The sequence below is a fragment of the Chiloscyllium punctatum genome, chromosome 16 (genome assembly GCF_047496795.1).
Source record: "Chiloscyllium punctatum isolate Juve2018m chromosome 16, sChiPun1.3, whole genome shotgun sequence".
In the NCBI taxonomy this organism is placed as follows: Eukaryota; Metazoa; Chordata; class Chondrichthyes; order Orectolobiformes; family Hemiscylliidae; genus Chiloscyllium; species Chiloscyllium punctatum.
Window position 1 is genome coordinate 89361655 of NC_092754.1, and position 21302 is coordinate 89382956.

Here is a 21302-nt window from a genome sequence, read left to right on the forward strand (position 1 = left end):
ATATATACACACACACATATACACGCACAAATACTTACTTACATACAGATACAGAGGCACAGACGCTCATGTCATTAAGACACAAATCGATATGTCTTTGATTTGTAAGGGGATCAAGGATTCTAGATTTAAGGCAGAAGAATGAGGTCGAGGTACATATAAGAAATTATTGAACGGAATTTCCGACTCGATAGGCTGAATGGCCTCAATCTGCTCATTTCCTTAATGCTCCTGCGGTCTTCTGCTATCAGGCATTCTCTTCCTGAGACAGTAGCAGAGGCTGGGTGCGATACATATTTGATTGGAAAGGGTCAGTGGAAATGTGAGATAGGTTTGGTGTCCGGAATGGATTTTGTTCCTAATTATTCCAAAGTATTCTGTTCTTATGTCTGAAAAGAGGTGGTGATTTGATGTTCAGATAACACAGTTTTAAAATAACAATCCCACAATGAAATAAGAACGTCCCTCTCACTTTGGTGTTGTGCTACCTGTGGTGTTTTCATCCTCAGGGAGCAGTGAAGACTGAGTTATTGAAGATATTCAAGGCTGAGCTCGACTCATTGTTACTGGACAGAAGTGTCAGTGTTTATTGGGAACAGACAGGAAATGGATGGTCAGACACTCGGATCAGTCATGAACATTCTGAATGGTGCAGACGAATGGACAACCTCTGCCCATCCCATGTGTTGTTCCATCAATCCACTCCTCCAGGGTCTTGCAGAGATATGCTGCTGCCCCTACCCCGTGTGTTGTTCCCTCAATCTAACAGGGTTGGGGACCACTCCATTCAGTCAGACAGGATCGTTACAATGACACAGGAGGAGACCATTCTGCCCCTCTAAGGAATTACACAGGAATATAGAATGAAGTAATGCATCTCGTTCAGTACACTACAAAGTCCTGGAGGAGGCCATTCAACCCACCTGAGCAGCTACACAGGAACACGGAAGCGGTCGCTAACAGGAAATAGAGAGTAGAGGTAAATGTTTATTTTCAGGCTGTAACTGATGGAGTGCATCTGAGATCACTGTGGGGTCATCAGTGATCAATAATCTTTATCAAAGATCTGGAAGAAGTGGAGCGAGTGGCTTGGAGCTCAATTACACGAACATGGTCATTCAATGTGTCATCAAATGGAGGTAGTGAGTCTGCAATGTGTTACAGGCAGGGAAGGATAGTGAGCAAACCTTCAGCAGAAATAACATAAGGTAAGTTGTCTATTTTGGCATGAAGGACGAAACAATGGTAAGCAATTTAAATGGAGAGAGATTGCCAAACTCTGTGATACAGGAGGTTTCCATGTTCTTGCGACATGAATCATATGAAGTCAGATGCAGCACGAGATTTGGAAGATAATTGGAATGATGCTGTTTTTGGCAAAAGGTATCAGATTTAACGGCAGGAATGTTTTACTGCATCTGTACAGGGCATTGCTGAGACCACACCTGATGCACTGTGTGCAGGATTGATCCCCTAAACTAAAATAAAAAGATTTAATTCTTTTCGAAGATTTTCAAAGAGGTTTCCCTTTACTCATTCCTGGAATGCCGGTCTTTTGTTATGGGGGATTATCATTTTTGATCTTAGCTGAGAAATAGTACTGAACCATCCATGACTTTCTGAAGGGTGTATGAACTGAATGCATATTATCTCCTGTCAGGGAGACTAAAGCTAGAGGATAAACTTTAAGAAAAAGATGCATTAATATTAGCACACATACTATGAAGACACCTGCCAATATTTACAAATTACACAGACATATGTAAGCATGTCATCAAATTATAAAGTGGGGACTTTTTTTGTGATTGGAAGGAATTGCGTACAAAAAGACGAATAACGCACCTGCATACAATCCATCATCAGGTTTTCCAGAGAGTGGTCCAGGAGATCGCACATGGTCCAGTTTGGTGTTCAGTTGACAAAATTGGAAGTTCCAACACAGAGAGGGATAAAATGTTCCCTGTCTGAGAAGCAGCAGCCGATTGATCCCTCTCTTGCATTTTGTACCACCCGATAGCAAAGTGTGAGACCATAACATCCCTGAGATATCTGTACCACTTGTGAAAGATTTCTGGTGAGGACTCATTGGAATCTATCCACTGCCTGAACGGAAGGGAATTCAGCCAAATCCCACCGTTTCAGAAAGAAATCCCACTGCCAGGAGCTTGTGTGTACAGAATAATTTCAATGGCAGAATAACATTTTGCGAACTCTATCATTTTACCATTTGTTATGAGTTCAACTTTCTGTGTCTCACATTTTTCGAGAAAATGGCGGAGTGTGAGACCTAAATCATTGGCCACCTCACTAAACTGGCTGCATTTAAGATGGGTGTAACCAGTGGAGGAGTGGGACTGGGAAAGGACACAGTGACCCTTCAACGTTTGTTGGAACACAAATGAGAAATTCTCAAAGGGCTGTTCAAGTGGAAATTCCATTCCCCAGAGGATTGTGGTGCCTCGATGTTTGCATTTACTCAACGTTGTTTTTTGTGTGTAGTAAAATGGTATACAGACAGAAACGTGCTGCTTTGAGCAAAAGCACATGAAGCCCAATCCTGCTGCTCAGTCCTGTGTTGCTATGTTCTATTCAACCCCTCACATCTCCTGCAGGAGCAGATGGAGGCCACTTGTCCCAAATACCTGTTCAACAGGTATACAGGATCTAATTCAGTCCCTCAAGACTGTTACACATCGTTTGGTGTCGGTTGGAAAATGTTATTTGTTTCAACTCTCTTTACAGAGTGTTTCCTCTCTGCAACGTGTGGTTCATTTGTTGGTGATATCATAGACCCGGATTCACCGTGAATACAGTCTCCATACCTCAACCAGAGATGACTCACAAAATACTTTACTCTCTCTGATTGCAACATTCAATAAAAGAACATTCAGAAAAATTACAGCCATTAAGTTTGCAATCACTGAATATGAGGACAAAAGGAACAGGATCAGGTAATTCAGATGATCAAGCCATTGCCTGAACCTCTGTCTTTCTCTTTCTGTCTCTCTCTCTCTCTCTCTCTCTCTCTCTCTCTCTCTCTCCCCCCCCCCCCCTTCTTTACATCTCTGTCTCAGTTGAAATAGGGAGTGGGGATGGTTGGGTCGAACGTTCTCAGAGGCTCTTAAAGTATCGAGATTCATGTAATCTGAGTGAAAAAAAGCCATGGAACTTATCAGTGTATCATTGTCTGTTTAGAACATCATGAATGATTGTCCATCCCCCTTAAGGTTCAATGCAATCACCTCTTATTCTCTCACTGAGGTTCACTCACTGTTCACGGTGCCATCATCCCAGGGATTAGTCTGGTGAAACTTGAGATAAAGTCTATCCACAGTACCCCCAATACTGCCTCAACAACACTCTCAGGGATTGTCAAAAAACATCTTTTTTTCTCACTTAGACATCGCCATTTCTTTACTGTGCCACAAAAAGCCATTCCTTCTCTATGCACTACGACTGACATGGAATTTACAAGTCACTAACATCCGTGCATCCGCATCAATTAAGCCAGCACCAGAGATACCTATGGAGATGTGCATCACTCTCGGGGAGAATTTGAATGAGATTTAATGCACCTAAAATAGGGGATGATCAAGTACCTTATTAGAAATGACATGCAGCAATACAGAAAACGGGCAGAGAAATGGAGCTATCTTTACCTTTATTCTTCTCTCACAGGATGTATGAAGCCCTGGTCAGGGCATCATGTTATGCAGATCTTGAACTGAGTGGCTGGTTCAGTTGTTCCACAGTACCGTAAAGAGTAAAACACATTGCTTTCGTGATGGAGAGGGGTAAGTGTGCACTTCAGGGTAAGAGTTATAGCTGGGGGCAGGGAATTTATGATGCGGTGAGGCATGACTTAGGATGTGTGGCTTGGAAAAGTAAGCTTCAAGGCAAGGGCGTAATTAATATGTGGAGATTGTTCAAGGAGCAACTATTGAGTGTCCTTGATAAGTGTGTACCTGTCAGGCAGGGAGGAAAGTGTCTTGTGAGGGAGCCGTGGTTTAATAAGGAATTGGAATCCCTTGTTAAATGAAAGAGGGCAGCCTATGTAAAGATGAGGCGTGAAGGTTCAATTGGGGCGATTGAGAGTTATAAGGTAGCTAGGAAGGACCTGAAGAGAGAGCTAAGAGCAGCAAGGAGGGGACATGAAAGGTCCTTAGTTGGTAGGATGAGGGAAAATCCTAAGGCTTTCTATAGGTATGTCAGGAATAAAAGAATGAATATGGTAGGAATAGGTCCAGTCAAGGATAGTAGTGGGAAGTTGCGTGTGGAAGCTGAAGAGATTGGGGAGACACTGAATGAATACTTTTCGTCAGTATTCACTCAGGAACAGGGCATTGTTGCCGATATGAATACTGAGTCACAATTAAATAGAATGAATGGCTTTGGGGTAAGTAGGGAAGCGGTGTTGGAAATTCTGGAAAGGGTGAAAATAGATAAGTCCCCTGGGCCTGATAGCATTTATCCTAGGATTCTCTGGGAAACAAGGGAGGAGATTGCAGAGCCATTGGCCTTGATTTTTATGTCCTCGTTGTCGACAGGAATAGTGCCAGAAGACTGGAGGCGAGCAAATGTGGTTCCCTTGTTCAAGAAGGGGAGTAGAGATAACCCTAGTAACTATAGGCCGGTGAGTCTCACTTCTGTTTTGGGCAAAATCTTAGAGAGAATTGTAAGGGATAGGATTTATGAATATCTTGATAGGAATAATGTGATCAAGGATAGTCAGCATGGTTTGTGAAGGGCAGGTCGTGCCTCATAAAAACCTTATTGAATTCTTTAAGAAGGTGACTAAGGAGGTGGACGAGGGGAAAGCAGTAGATGTGGTGTATATGGATTTTAGTAAGGCGTTTGGTAAGGTTGCCCATGTTAGGCTACTGCAAAAAAAACGGAGGTATGGCATTGAGGGTGAGTTGGAGTTTTGGATTAGGAATTGGCTGGCTGATAGAAGACAGAGGGTAGTAATTGATGGTAAAGGTTCATCTTGGAGTGCCGTTATTGGCGGTGTCCCACAAGGATCTGTTTTGGGACCATTGCTGTTCGTCATTTTTATAAATGACCTGGAGGAGGGGTTAGAAGTTTGGCTGAGCAAGTTTGCAGATGATACAAAAGTCGGAGTAGTTGTTGACAGTGAGGAAGGATGTGGCAGGTTACAGCGGGATATAGATAAGCTACAGAGCTGGACAGAAAGGTGGCAAATGGAGTTCAAAGTAGCTAAGTGTGAGGTGATTCAGTTTGGTAATAGTAACAAAAAGATGGGGTACGGGCTAATGGTCGGAAAATTCGTAGTGTGGATAAGCAGCGGGATCTTGGTGTCCATGTACACAGATCTTTGAAAGTTGACACCCAGGTAAATAGTTCGGTGAGAAGGCATATGGTGTACTGGATTTTATTGGTAGAGGAATTGAGTTCCGGAGTCCTGAGGTCATGTTGCAGTTGTATAAGACTCTGGTGCGGCCGCATCTGGGGTATTGTGTGCAGTTTTGGTCGCCATACTATAGGAAGAATGTGGAAGCGCTGGAACGGGTGCAGAGGAAGTTTACCAGGATGTTGCCTGGTATGGTAGTAAGATCGTATGAGGAAAGGCTGAGGCACTTGGGGCTCTTTTCATTGGAGAAAAGAAAGTGTAGGGGTGACTTTATAGAGGTGTACAAGATATTTAGGCGTTTAGATAGGGTTGACCGTGAGAACCTTTTTCCACGTATGGAGTCAGCTATTATGTGGGGGCATAGCTTTATATTTAAGAGTGGTAGGTATAGGACAGATGCTAGGGGTAGATTCTTTACTCAGCGAGTCGTGAGTTCATGGAATGCCCTGCCAGTAGCAGTGGTGGACTCTCCCTCTTTATGGGCATTTAAGCGGGCATTGGATAGGCATATGGAGGATAGTGGGCTAGTGTTGGTGAGGTGGGCTTGGATCGGCGCAACATCGAGGGCCAAAGGGCCTGTACTGCGCTGTATTCTTCTATATTCTATGTTCTGTGTTCTATTAATCTTCCTGCTTAATTAAAACCAGCAACGGAGAAAAGATTTATCCCATGCAGTAATCTGTGATAATTCTAGAGTATTTAAAGTAAAAATTAACAACTTTATTCCTTAAAGTATGACAGAGAATAATAAACGAACAACTATTTGCAACTTCTTCCTCTAACCTGTCTTTGACCTTCCCCCTCCACAATACTAGGCCGATAAGACTCCTAATCAAGACTTAAAAAAAAAATTTCTTATCTCAAAAACAGGAAGCTTTCGATTCTTCTCCATATTCCCGTCTTCTTTTCTTCTTCGGGACTCTGCTTCACTAGTTACTAATCAATAAAGGTACCCATAGGAGAGCTATTTTTCAGGCAGTCATTGCATGATGGTAGCTTGGCAGTTCTCCTCTCAACTGTTCAATTTTTCATGGTCTTGTACTGCCAAACTATTGGATTGTATCATTGGCTGTTACGATTGTCAATATAATAAATTAAAACTTAGTTGGAAGTTGGTATTTTGCGGTAAAATTTCACATGTTTTGCTGAATTTGTTTCAACACAATGAGCTAATCGGGTTGTTCGACCAAATGTTACATTATATCTATTTTTCAGAACTCTTGTTGCTATCAGGCAGTTATTGTTGGTTTTTAATTCTCTCAAAGGTACAGTACACCCACGTGTTCATCACAGAAGTCACACGGAAACCTGACGATGGAGGCATGACACATTGACTTCCCTAAAGAACATGAGGCAAGCAGATTGGTTTTTATAACAAATGATAAAGGTTGTTTCTCAACTCCCCAATTTCCTTCATGAGATATCATTATTCTGTGGCTCTAGATTATGAGTTAATGGTTTTTCCACCATAACCTGTCTTCCCTTGTGTGCAGAGAACAAGTTAAACATTCTCAAGAGCAATTAGTTCGTGACGGACATGTGGTTACAAGGAACGTGAAACTGTTGCATCCGGATTGAACAAAGCAACAATTGATTTATTCAGATATTGCACTGAGATTGAGGACGAGACTGGGATATCATGATGGTGGTATTGGATAGGATTGATGAGTGGGGAGGACATGGAGATGTAAATCTGTGAAGGACAAAATGGATTATGGAGTTTGAGAAGAGTCTGGTTCCTTCTCGCATATCAGTGAGTAATTTATAAATCGTAGTTTGATTGTTATAATATACGAGGAAATGAACTTTTGTTTGGAACAGAAGATATTGTCTTGCACTTTCCAAAATGTACATAGCATGAGCAGAAATCCAGTTCACCCCGGTTTAGTAGACAAATATAATGACTTACCAGGAACACCAACTATCGTGAGGATGGGATAGTAACCACCTTGAGAAATCCAAAGGATATCCTAGATCCGAAATGCAAATGATATCCAAGGCCGAGAAAGATAGTAAAAACCCAAGGACAAAATCCTGCCCATTGTTGGAACATTCCAGTCTAATGTTCTCAGATTCTGATCCATTGTTCGAACATTCCAATCCATGGTCCTCAGATTATGAACCATTATTTTAACGTCCCAGTCTAATGTTCTCAGATTCTTATCTCTCCTCCCCCTCTCTCTCAAGCTGCTGATCCCTGTTAGTGCTGTAAGTGAAGTTCCTACTCACACTATGGAATAGCACATTGAACAGAGCCCATTTATCTTTCAACGATGGAAACTCTCCACTGGGATAATTAGGATCCACGGAGATTGACATTAATCACAGTCACTGAACAAATAGCTCCATTTAACAGCTTCGAGTTCAATATTGATTTTATTAAAATTTCAAAGAACGTTAAAATGTACTCATTTAGCTTGGGATATGTGGGTGTAGCTGAGGGAAGGAATATTGGAGATGGTAGATTGATTGTGTGTAATCATTCAATCTGCATTGGATATGGGAGTAATGTCATAGGATTGTCAGAATATAAACAAGTTTCTCCGTTAATAAATGGAAACATACAGTCTTTAACTACTGATCAGTGATTATACTGTCAGTAAAATATGGAGAGAACTTTTCTAGTCCATAACCTGACAGGCAAATGTGCCTACGACATCATGAGTTATAACAGACAAATGGCATGGATATGTTAACAGAGAATATGATGTGACACACAATTCAGATGGTTAGTCGAGGATCAGAAAGGGCAGATAAGTGTAATGCTGTTAATGTTGTCGATGTCAATCAACTCTGATTAAGTACCATGCATTGGTTTTCAATTGCAGTGTGATTATGATATTGGGGACATGGCTGCAGAAACTTGAGGGAGGGAACATGATGTTTCCCAGTCATCAGTACTGGGATGTTATTCTTTATAAATCATAAGAAAATCAAATTCCAGGATACATCTCCAATGAGGAATGAGGAGAGTCAATATTAACCGTATGACCAGAAGACATTGGAGCAGAAATGTAGCTATTCAGCCCATTGACCCTGCACCGCCATTCAATGATGGCTGTTAAGCTTCTCCACCCCATTCTTCTGCTTTCTATCTGTAACCCTTCAACGCCTTTACAATCAATAACCTATCTGTCTTACTCTTAAATGTACTCAATTACCTGGCCTCGACAGCCCTCTGTAGTAGTGAATTCCCCAGATTCACCACTCTCTGTCTGAAGAGGTTCGTCCTTATCTGTGTTTGAACAGGTTTTCTCTTTACGCTGTCCCCCTGGGTCCTAGTCTCCCCTCCATTCGAAGTATCTTCCCAAAATCCACCCTGTTCATGTCATTCAATGTTTTGTAAGTTTCAATTAGACCTCCTAACATCCTTCTGAACTCTATCAAATGTAAAACCAGAGCCCTCAGATGTTCGTCAAATGTTAAACTTTTCATTCCTGGGACCACTTTCGTGAATCTCTTTGGAAAATACTCCCGACCCAGTACATCATTCCTAAGATATGGGTCCCAAAACTGTGCACAATAATCCAAATGTAGCTAGACCAAAATCTTATAGAGCCTCAGAAGTACATCCCTGCATTTATATTCAAGCCCTCTTGAAATAAATGGAATCATTATATTTGACTTCCTAACTGCTGACACCTGCAGGTTTACCTTTCAAGATCCTTGGACTAGAACCCCCACCCCCCACTACCCCCGCCCCCCGCCACACACACACACACCCGTCTTCTGAACTTGCTCGCTATTTAGAAAAAAGTCCATGCCCTTATTATTCCTGGCAAACGGCATGACCTCACACTTGCCCACGTTTATACTCCACCTGCCACTTCTTTGCTCACTCCCCTAACCTGTGCAAATCCTTCAGCAGGAGAAAGTGAGAACCGTAGATGCTGGAGATCAGAGTCAAAAAGTGTGCTGCTACAAAAGCACAGCCAGTCAGGCAGACTAAGGAACAGGATAGTCGACGATTCAGTCATAAAGCCTTTATCAGGAATGAAGTGGGTGGGCGGAAAAAGGTTTAAGAGATGCATGCGAGGGGCTGGGAGGAAGGTTGCTTGCAAGGCGATGGCTAAATGAAAGTGAGTGGTGAGAGTGGAAGGTGGAGTGGATAGATGGGAAGGAAGATAGACAGGTAGGATAGCTCAACAGGCGCTGCTCAGTTGGAGGGTTAGATCTGGGATAAGATGAAGGGAGGAGAGATGAGGACACTGGTGACATTGCGCTGGATACCGTGTGGTCGAAGGGTCCCAAGGTGGAAGACAATGCGCTCTTCCTCAGACGTCTGGTGGCTACAATGTGGCAGTGGAGGAGGCCAAGAAATTGCGTGTCCTTGGAGGAGTGATGGGGGAGGAGAAGTATTCAACCACAGGGAAGTGGGGTTGTTGTATGTTTGACGGGAAGTGTTCCCTGAACCGTTCTGCAAGTTGACGTCCTGTTTTCCAAGAGGAGACCAGGAGCAATGGACAGAGTAGATGAGGTGTTTGGATGTACAGGATATTCTCTGCCTGATGTAGAAGGATCTTTTGGGCCCTTGGATGAGGGTGAGGAGGAATTTATTGGCTCAGGTTTCATACCTTTTGCAATGGCAAGGGAAGATGCCGGGAGTGGAAGGTGGCTTGTTAGGGTATGGGAGGTGTGACATGTGAACCTAACGAGGGAGTCGTGAAGAGAATGGTCTCTGCAGAATGCCGACAGGGGTGGGGAGGGAAGTATATCTCTGGTGGTGAGGTCTGACTGCTGGTAGCAGAAATGGCGGATGATGATGCGTTGTATCCTGAGGTTGGTGGTCTGGAAGGCGAGCATCAGAGGCATGCTAGAGAATGCTACTACATCCTCCTGTAGCCGAACCACCTCTTCGATGCTACCTCTCCCTCTATTCCATCTTTGCACTGTTTGAAAATTTAGCCAGAATTCCCTCCGTTCCTTCATGTAGACCATTAATGCACAAAGCGAATTTTATGGTCGCAACACAGTCTTGAGGAATACCACTTGTCACTGGATGCCATCCTGAGATGGCCACTTTTATCTCCACTCTCTGCTTTCCGTCAGACAGCCATGCATCTATCCAAGCTAGCACCTTGCCTGTAACACCAAGGGCCCTAGGCTTTCTCAATAGCCTCCTGCGTGGCAACTTATCAAAGGAATTTAGAGAAGCAGGTGAATACAATCTATTGGTTCTCCTTGGTCAAATCTGCTCGTTACTCCCTGAAAGTATTCCAGCAGGTTTGTCAGGCATGACCTCCCATGAATGAAACAATGCTGACTTTGCACTATTTTACTAAATACTTGCAAGTATTCAGAAATCACATCCTTCACGATGGATTCCAGGATGTTACCCACAACCAAGGTTAGGCTAATGATTAGTCTGTAATTTTAGGTTAGTCTGTAATTTTCCATCTTCTGCCTAATTCCCTTATTAAATGGAGTGTCACGATAGCAATTTTCCAGCCTTTTCTGATTTTAGTCATTCCTGAAAGATTACCACTTTCGCTACCTTTTCAACGATCTCCCTTACAATGCTGGGGTGTAGTCCATATGGTTCATGTGATTTATCCAAATTCAGGCCATTCAGTTTTCTAGCATGTTCTTCTTGGTGATGCCAACCATACTCAGCTCTGCCCTCTCACTCTCTTCAGTTGTTGGGAAATTACTCGTGTCTTCCACCATGAACATTGATGCAAAGTTCCTCATTCTTTTCTTTGTTTTGCGCTACCGTTTCTCCAGCATCATGTTCCAGTGGTCCATATTCATTTTTGCGTCTCTTTTGCACTTTATATATCTAAAGAACCCCTTACAGTCTCCTTTCTATTCTATTAATGGCGAGCTTACTCCCATACCTAATCTTCTCTGTCCCTTTTATTTGCCCTCTGTTAGTCTTTATACATTTTCCAATTCTCTAGTTTCCCGCTGCCCCTCACCACATTATATGCTTGCTCTTTTGCTTGTATGCAATCCCTGACTTCCCTCGTCAGCCCTGGCTGTCTCAGCCTCCCTGTACCATGTCTCTATTCCTCGACAAGAATCTCTGCTGTGTATCCTGAATTATCTTGGAATCTGATGCCATTGCTGTTCCCCTGTCGTTCATGCCTGACCTCTCTCCCAGTCAATTCTACCCAACTTCTCTCTTATGCCTCTGTAGTTGCCTGTATTCAGCTGAAATACTGGTACCTCTGATTCTATTTTCTCTCCCTCAAATTGCAGAATAAATTCGTCCATGTTCTGATCATTGCTTCCGAAGATTAACTTTACCCTAATTTCCGTTACGAATCCTGCGTCATTAAATCCAATATCATCTGTTCCCGAGTGGGCTCCACCAGAAGTTGCTCCAAAAAACCATCTCATAAACGTTCCTGAAATTCCTTTTCTTGCGAACCACTACCAATCTGATGTTCCCAGTTCCCCTGCATATTGAAATCACCCGTGATTACTGTACTTTGCCTTTCCTACACATCTTTTCTATCTTCTGGGGGATCTTGTGCCTCAGCTCCTGACTACTCTGTGGAGCCCTGTACAAGATTTCACCTGTGGTTGTCTTACATTTGTGGTTCCTCAATTCTACCCACGCAGATTCTACACCATCTGACCTTACTTCCTTTCTTACTATTGATTTAATTTCATTTCTTACTAATAATGCAAATCCACTCCCTCTGCCAATCTTTTCGAAAGGATAAATATCCATAAATATTCAGATCCCCTTGCAGCCACATCTCCGTGATGCCCATCGCTTCATACCTGCCGATTTAATTCTGCGCCACAAGCTCATTTACCTTATTCCTTATACAGCATGCATTCAGTTGGAACCCCTTCAGTCCTGCATTAACCGTCCCTCTTCTCATTGTCATTAATTTGTCCAGTGCACTTGAAGTTTGATATGTTAAACAGTTCCAGATGCTCTATCCAATTTGTGTCAGTGCCGGAGATTTTAATAACCTCTCCTGAGTTCTGTACTCTTACCTCGTCTTTTAATTCGTCTTTACTAATTTAAACCTATAAGTGCATCTCCACCCCGCGCACACCCACAGTCCTAATCAGTTTAAAGCTCTGTCTACAGCCCTGGTTAGGATTCACTCGGATTCTGGTCCCAGCACGGTTCAGATGACGACTGTTCCATCGGAGCGGGTCCTTTCTTCCTCAGTAATAAAATGTTCAACACAAAATACAAGGATAAAAAGGCTTTTCTGTACATACCAAAATATGAAAACTACAAAAAGTCAATATTGTTAAAATACACTTACTATGTGGAGCTATATAAATTGTAATGTAAATTACAAAACCATGGAAATGTTGTGCAAACTTTATCAATCATTATTTGATCCACAAATGAGATTGTGAATCCCCCTCTGCCAGTGATGCCCTTCACTGAGATTCCACCCTGCCTCTCACGCAGTGTCTAGAGTGGCTACAAGTTTCTGTTGGCCCAAAATATTAAAATGAATCCAACGTCTCACTGGAACCAATCTATTGGTCTATTGGATTGGGGTTAGCTGTCAGCAACTCAGCTCTGGGATGTTATTGGTGATAAATGATCTGGGATGACAGCCAGTATCAGCATGGTGCTCACAGGGTATGGCACCAGACAAAGGGCGTACAGTCTGTGAGCGTTTCTAAGAAAAGTTTCTGTGTATTTAGAACATAGAAAAATACAGCGCAGTACAGGCCCTTCGACCCTCGATGTTGCGCTGACCGAAGCCCACGTAACCTACGCTAGCCCAATAACCGACATAGGTTGGCCAATGCCCGCTTAAATGACCATAAAGAGGGAGAGTCCACCACTGCTACTGGCAGGGCATTCCATGAACTCACAACCCGCTGAGTAAAAAAATCTACCCCAACATCTGTCCTATACCTACCACCCCTTAATTTAAAGCTGCGTCCCCTAGTAACAGCTGACTTCATTAGCGGAAAAAGGTTCTCACTGTCAACCCGATCCAAACCCCTAATCATCTTGTACACGTCTATCAAATCTCCCCTAAACCTTCTTTTCTCCAATGAGAAAAGCCCCAAGTGCTTCAGCCTTTCCTCATACGATCTTCCTACCATGCCAGGCAAAATCCTTGGAAACATCTTCTGAACTCGTTCCAATGCCTCCACATCCTTCCTAAAGGATGGCGACCAAAACTGCACACAATACTCCAGATGAGGCCGCACCAGAGTCTTATACAACTGCAACATGACCTCAGGACTCCGGAACTCAATTCCTCTACCAATAAAGCCCAGTACACCATATGCCTTCTTCACAGCACTATTTACCTGGGTCGCAACTTTCAAAGATCTGTGTACATGGACACCAAGATCACTCTGCTCATCCACACTACCAAGTAGTCTACCATTAGCCCAGTAATCCATCTTCTTGTTACTCCTACCAAAGTGAATGACTTCACACTTAGCTACATTGAATTCCATTTGCCACCTTACTGCCCAGCTCTGCAACTTATCTATATCCCACTGTAACCTGCCACATCCTTCTTCGCTGTCCACAACTCCACCGAATTTCGTGTCATCCGCAAACTTGCTCACCCAGACTTCAAGCACCTCCTCCAGGTCATTTATAATAATGACAAACAGCAATGGTCCCAAGACAGACCCTTGTGGAACACCGCTAGTAACTGCGCTCCAAGGTGAACCTATACCATCAACTACTACCCTCTGTCTCCTTCCAGCCAGCCAATTCCGAATCCAAACCTCTAATGCACCCTCAATGCCATACCTCCGTAGTTTTTGCATTAGCCTGCCATGGGGTACCTTATCGAACGCCTTGCTAAAATCCATATTCACCACATCTACTGCTTTACCCTCGTCCACTTCCTTGGTCAATTTCTCAAAGAATTCAATAAGGTTTTTGAGGCACGACCTGCCCTTCACAAAACCATGCTGACTATCCTTGATCACATTATTCCTATCCAGATGTTCATAAATCCTATCCCTTACAATTCTCTCTAAGTCTTTGCCCACAACAGAAGTGAGACTCACTGGACTATAGTTACTCGGGCTATCCCTGCTCCCCTTCGTGAACAAGGGAACCACATTCGCTATCGTCCAGTCTTCTGGCACTATTCCCGTAGACAACGACGACATAAAAATCAAGGCCAATGGCTCTGCTATCTCCTCCATAGCTTCCCAGAGCATCATAGGATAAATGCCATCAGGCCCAGGGGACTTACCTATTTTCATCCTTTCCAGTATTCCACAGACCTCTTCCATATGTGCCTCAAAGCCATCAATTCTAATCACTTGTGACTCAATATTCACATCAGCAACTATGTGCTGTTCCTGAGTGAATACTGACGAAAAGTATGGATTTACTGTCTCACCAATCTCCTCCACCTCCACACACAACTTCCCACTACTATCCTTGACTGGACCGATACCTACCCTAGTCATCCTTTTATTTCTGACATACCTATAGAAAGCCTTTGTGTTTTCCCTAATCCTACCAACTAAGAACTTTTCATGTCCCCCTCTCTCTGCTCTGAGCTCTCTAGATCCTTCCTGGCTACCTTATAAATTTCAATCGCCCCAACTGAACCTTCACGCCTCATCTTTACATAGGCCGCCCTCTTCCCTTTCACATGGAATTCCAATTCCTTATTAAACCGCGGCTCCCTCACAAGACCCTTTACTCCCTGCCTGACTGGAACATACTTATCAAGGACACCCATTCGCTGTTCCTTGAACAATCTCCACATATCATTTGTGTTCTTCCCTTGAAGCCTATATTTCCAATCCACACATCCTAAGTCATGCCTCACCGCATCATAATTTCCCTGCCCCCAGCTATAACTGTTGCCCTGCAGTGCACACTTCTCCTTTTCCATCACTAGAGTGAAAGTCACTGAGTTGTGGTCACTGCCCCCGAAGTGCTCACCTTACTCCACATCTAACACCTGGCCTGGTTCATTACCTAGAACCAAATCCAGTATAGCCTCACCTCTTGTTGGCCTGTCTACATATTGTGTCAGGAAACCCTCCTGCACACATTGGACAAACACCGACCCATCGAACGAACTCGAGCTATTGCTTTCCCAGTCAATTTCTGGGAAGTTAATGTCCCCCATAACAACTACCCTGCTACTTTCACTCTTCTCCTGAATCATCCTCGCAATATTTCCTCTACTTCTCTCGGACGATTAGGAGGCCTGTAGAAAACTCCTAACAGGGTGACCTCACCTTTCCTATTTCTAACCTCTGCCCACACTACCTCATATGGCAAGCCTTCCTCCATCACCCTTTCTACTGCTATAATACTATCCATGACAAGCAATGCCACACCTCCCCCTCTTTTACCCCCATCTCTGACCCTACTAAAACATTTAAACCCTGGAACCTGCAACAGCCATTCCTGTCCCTGTTCTACCCACGTCTCTGTAATGGCCACAACATCGAAGTCCCAGTTACCAACCCATGCTGCAAGCTCACCTACCTTATTTCTTATACTTCTGGCATTGAAGTATACACACTTCAAGCCACCTTCCTGTTTATAGGCACCCTCCTTCGAGATCGATGCCATGTTCCTGACCTCCCTACACTCAAGGTCCTGTACCCTATAGCTACAGTCCAGGTTCCCATGCCCCTGCAGAGTTAGTTTAAACCCTCCCAAAGAGCACTAGCAAACCTCCCCCAAGGATACTGGTGCCCCTCAGGTTCAGGTGTAGACCATCCTGTTTATAGAGGACCCACCTTCCCCAGAACGAACTCCAGTTGTCCAGAAACCGGAATCCCTCTGTCCTGCACCATCCCTGTAGCCACGCTATATGGTATACTAACTGGACTATACCACGACTTAAAGAAAACACTACCAGACAGCCGTTACCTGTTCTGCTGAGAGAGTGAGGCCAAAGGCTTGGAGCTGCGTGCTTTTATAAGAAAAAAAACTTCCCAGGTAAGCTAGCGCGACACCAGCTTCTGGGTTCGCTAGGCGCTTAAAAAAAACTTTAAATTTTAGCCGTTAAAAAAAATAATAATTGGACTATACCGCGACTTAAAAAAAGACCACCAGATAGCCGTGACCTGCTCCTCCGAAAGAGATTTCTCCTGATCTAACTTCACATTCGTCTGACACCCCTTGCTGTGACTCACTCACCGTGTCGCTCCTTTTTTTTCACTCTGTTTATCTCACATCACTGTCTTTCTCTCTGTTTATTTCTCTCCCTCTCACTCTAGCTCCGATCATTTCCTCTATTTTCAAATTGGCAAGTTGGAGAGCTCATGGACGCATGTTTAGCTGAATGGCCTCCTTCTGTGTTGTATTAATTCTGAAGTTCTCTGACCCACATTAACAAGTTTTGGTGCCTGGAGAGACAAGCTGGTCCTGTGAAGGACACAGTGGACAATTAACCATTATCTCTTCCTATTTTCTGACGTGCAGCGACATAGAAATATCTGTTCAAACAAACAGATTCCTCATATTAAAATCAGCACACTTCAGACTGGCAGGCCACTGTGTTCAGTACCCTCTTTTTTTGGTGGTCTTAGCTGTACTGTGATAAGTCTCCAACTCCTCCTCAGTCACTGTAACTGTCGACCTACTGCTGTGGTTCCTCACACCACTCCCCCACGGCCGACACACACGTTTAAAACCTCGTAAAGGACAATAGCAAACCTGCCTGCCAGTAGATTTCTGCCAGTTCAAGTCCATCCCGTCCATCTTGTGTATATCCTATTAACCCGGGAATCCCAATGATCCACATATCGGAGATTATTATCAGTTCATGTGCATCCCGTCCTTCTTGTGTGTATACTACTGACCCGTGAATCCCAATAATCAACATATCATAAATTGCTACCAGTTTTGATTCATACCACCATTTTTGTGTATATCCTACCGACTCGGGAATTCCAATGATCCACGTGTCGGAAGTGCTGCCTCCCCGACCAGCACTTTGATCGTGTATTTAACTGTGCTACCTTACCATTCCTAACTTCACTCGCACGTGACATATTCTAATGTCTTCAAAATTCAAATATCCTTTCTGCACAACTCCAGCAAGGCCTCTTCTTTTAAAAGAATAGACTTGATAACAAAAACTGAAGTGTGACGTCAGGAAAGTAAGACCACTGATTCAGTCCAATGACCACCTGATCTGATATCTAACCCGCCATCAAGCCGATTTGACAAGGCATACATATGGACCATCTATTTGCAGACGGACGAGGATAAACAGAAGATTAGAAAATGTCAGAGCAGATGGATGTAATTCAGCCTGTTTACTCAGCTTTGCTCTTCAATTGGATTCTAGTTATTCTGTTACTTTCAATGGCAGGGTCTTTACCCAGCTCACCCAGCGGGTCAGAAAGTTCCCAGTGTCGTTGTGTGCACAGTCCTGCGAAGGGAGTATCCAGTGCCAGGCAATGGGGTGTGGGGAGTCCCAGGGGTGGCACAAGGAAAGGCTGCATGTAGTCACGATGGACTGAGTGAACTGAGAGAGATGGAATGGGCATCCTGGGCCACTGCACTCAGACAAGTGGCCGGGCAAGATTTCTAAACACCCAGAGGAACCCGCGAACCACAGCTGCTTTTACAAAAACCTGTCACATTTGCTGCATTTCTCCTTCAAACAAAAGCAAAAATACTGTAGATGTTAGAAATCTGAAGCAAACACAGAGACGTACTGTGGAGAGAGAAAAGAGTTAATGCTCCCAATGCAGACACGGGAAGAATGTCCAAAGTCCACACAGACAGGGTCCAGAGATTGTAAATGAACCCAAGTCCCTAGCACTGGGTCACCATTTTGCCCAATGATGGATAATTGCGGATAGTATAGTTAAAAGCATAGATACTGTTCTCCATGATCTGGATTAAGAGTCCTGAAGGTGGTGTTGCCTACATGGTGCTCGGGTTTGGGATATATCATCTGGGTTGCAGAACTTGGAGCGGGAGGGGAATGATCCAGTGGTCAGGGTCCATGTAGGTACCAACGGTTGGACAAACAAATGACAATGAGAAGAGCGAGGGGTAATACAGGATGAACTATTATATCGGAATGCATGCAGTATAAGGAATAAGGTAAATGAGCTTGTGACTCATCCATAAATTGGCAGGTACGACATAGTGGGCATTACAGTGACAGCGCTGCAAGAGGATCAGGATTGGGAGCTGAATATTCAAGGATATTCATCCTGTCGAAAAGATAGGCAGTTGGGCAGAGAGAAAGAGTTCTCTCAGTATTAAGAATGGAATTACATCAATAATCAATAATAAGAAATGAAATAAGTTCAGATGGTGTAGAATCTGTGTTGGTAGAATTGAGGAATCAAAAAGCTGAAAAAATGCAGTCGGAGTTATTTACAGGGAGCTGGGGTGTAAGATACACCAGGACCGAGAAAGATCTGTAGGAAAGGCAAAGTTACAGTGACCATGTGGGATTTTAGTTTACAGATGGACTTGGAATTCAGATTGATAGTGGTTGGCAAGAAAATGAATTTGTGGAATGTATACGAGATAGCTCTTTGGAGCAGCTTGTGCAGGCAGATTAGATGAGGGGAGCTGAAAGTGACAGCGATCTTAATATGATTGAATTTACTCTGTAATTTCAGGTGGAGAAGTTCGAATCAGAAGTAACGGTGTTACAGCTGAATAAAGGCAATTACACAGATATGTAGAATTCACTGGGAGACGGGCCCAGCAGGAAAGACAGTGCAACAGCAATGGCAGGAGATTTTTGGAGTAATTCAGGATACAGCAGAGATTTATCCGGAGGAAACATAGGCTTGTATCGGGAGGACGGGACAACCGTAGCTGACTAGAGAAGTCAGGTATCACATAAAAGCAGAAGAGAAATGATATAATGTGTCAAAGTGCAGTGGGAAACCTGAGGATTGGAAAGCTTACAAAGACAAATCAGAGGGCAAACAAAATCAAGTAAGGACGAAGATTATTAAATATGGGGGGAATATCGCCAGTAATATAAAGGAAGACTGCAACCGTTTCCTTCGATATGTAAAGTACAGAAGAGCGGCAATGGCTATGGAGAAGGAGAAGATTCGGCAAAATGGGAGGATATTTAATTGGGGAAGGGGAAACTATGATGCAATTAGACATGAGTTAGGAAGCATAGATAGGGAGCAGTTGTTCCATGGTATAGGCACTATAGACATGTGGAAACTGTTTAAGGAACAGTTGTTTTAAGTGATGAATAAATATGTCCCTCTGAGACAGGCAAGAAGTGGTAAGATAAGGGAACCTTGGGTGACGAGAGTGGTGGAGCATCTCGTCAAAAGGAAAAAAGGTAGCTTACGTAAGGTGGAAGAAGCAAGAGTCAAGCTCAGCTCTACATGATTACAGGTAGGTGAGGAAGGACCTTAAAAATGGTCTGAGGAGAGCCAGGAGGTGGCACAAGAATGGCTTGGCAGAACGGATTAGGGAGAACACAAAGGTATTTTACACTTATGTGAGGAATAAGAGAATGGTCAAAGAAAGAGTAGGTCCGATCAGGGATAGGATAGGGAATTTGTGTGTGGAGTCTGAGGAGGTAGGGGAAGCCCTAAATGAGTTTTGTGCTTCGGTCGTTACGAAAGAAACGAACTTTGTAGTGAATGAAACCTTTGAAGAGCAGGTGTGCATGCTGAAATAGATAGAGATAGAGGAAGCTGATGTGTTGAAAATTTTGTCAAACATTAATATTGACAAGTCACCAGGCCCGGACCAGATTTGTCCTCGGCTGCTTTGGGAAATGAGAAATGCAATTGCTTCGCCACTTGCGAAGATCTTTTCATACTCGCTCTCCACTGGAGTCGTACCTGAGGGCTGGAGAGAGGCAAATGTAATTCCTCTCTTCAAGAAAGGAAAGAGGGAAATCCCCGGCAATTACAGACCAGTAAGTCTCACGTCTGTCGTCTGCAAGGTGTTAGAAAGGATTCTGAGGGATAGGATTTATAACCATCTTGAAGAGCATGGCTTGTTTAAATGCAGTCAACACGCCTTTGTGAGGGGAAGGTCATGCCTCACAAATTTTATCGAGTTCTTTGAGGAGGTGACTAGAAACGTTGATGAGGGTCGAGCTGTGGATGTGGTGTATATGGACTTTAGCAAGGCAGTTGATAAGGTTCACCATGGTAGGCTCATTCAGAAGGTCAGGAGGAATGGGATTCAGGGGAACATAGCTGTCTGGATACAGAATTGGCTGGCCAACAGAAGACAGCGAGTGGTAGTAGAAGGAAAATATTCTGCCTGGAAGTCTATGGTGAGTGGTGTACCACAGAGCTCTGTCCTTGGGACTCTATTGTTTGTAATTTTTATTAATGACTTGCATAAGGGGATTGAAGGATGGGTCAGCAAGTTTGCAGATGACACAAAGGTTGGAGGTGTCGTTGACAGTATAGAGGGCTGTTGTAGGCTGCAGCGGGACATTGACAGGATGTAGAGATGGGCTGAGAGGTGGCAGATGGAGTTCAACCTGGATAAATGTGAGGTGATGCATTTTCGAACGTCGAATTTGAAAGCTGAGTACAGGATTAAGGATAGGATTCTTGGTAGTGTGGAGGAACAGAGCGATCTTGAGTGCAGGTTCATAGATCCCTTAAAATGGCCACCCAAGTGGACAGGGTTGTTAAGAAAGCATATGGCGTTTTGGCTTTCATTAACATGGGTATTGAGTTTAAGAGTCGTGAGATCTTGTTGCAGCTCTATAAAACTTTGGTTAGACCGCACTTGGAATACTGCGTCCAGTTCTGGTCGCCCTATTATAAGAAAGATGTGAATGCTTTGGAGCGGGTTCAGAGCAGGTTTACCAGGATGCTGCCTGGATTGGAGGGCTTATCTTATAAGGAGCGCTTGACTGAGCTCGGACTTTTTTCATTGGAGAAAAGGAGGTAAAGAGGGGACCTAATTGAGGTGTACAAGGTAATGAGAGGCATAGATAGAGTCGATAGCCAGAGACTATTTCCCAGGGCAGAAATGACTAACACGAGGGGTCATAGTTTTAAGCTGGTTGGA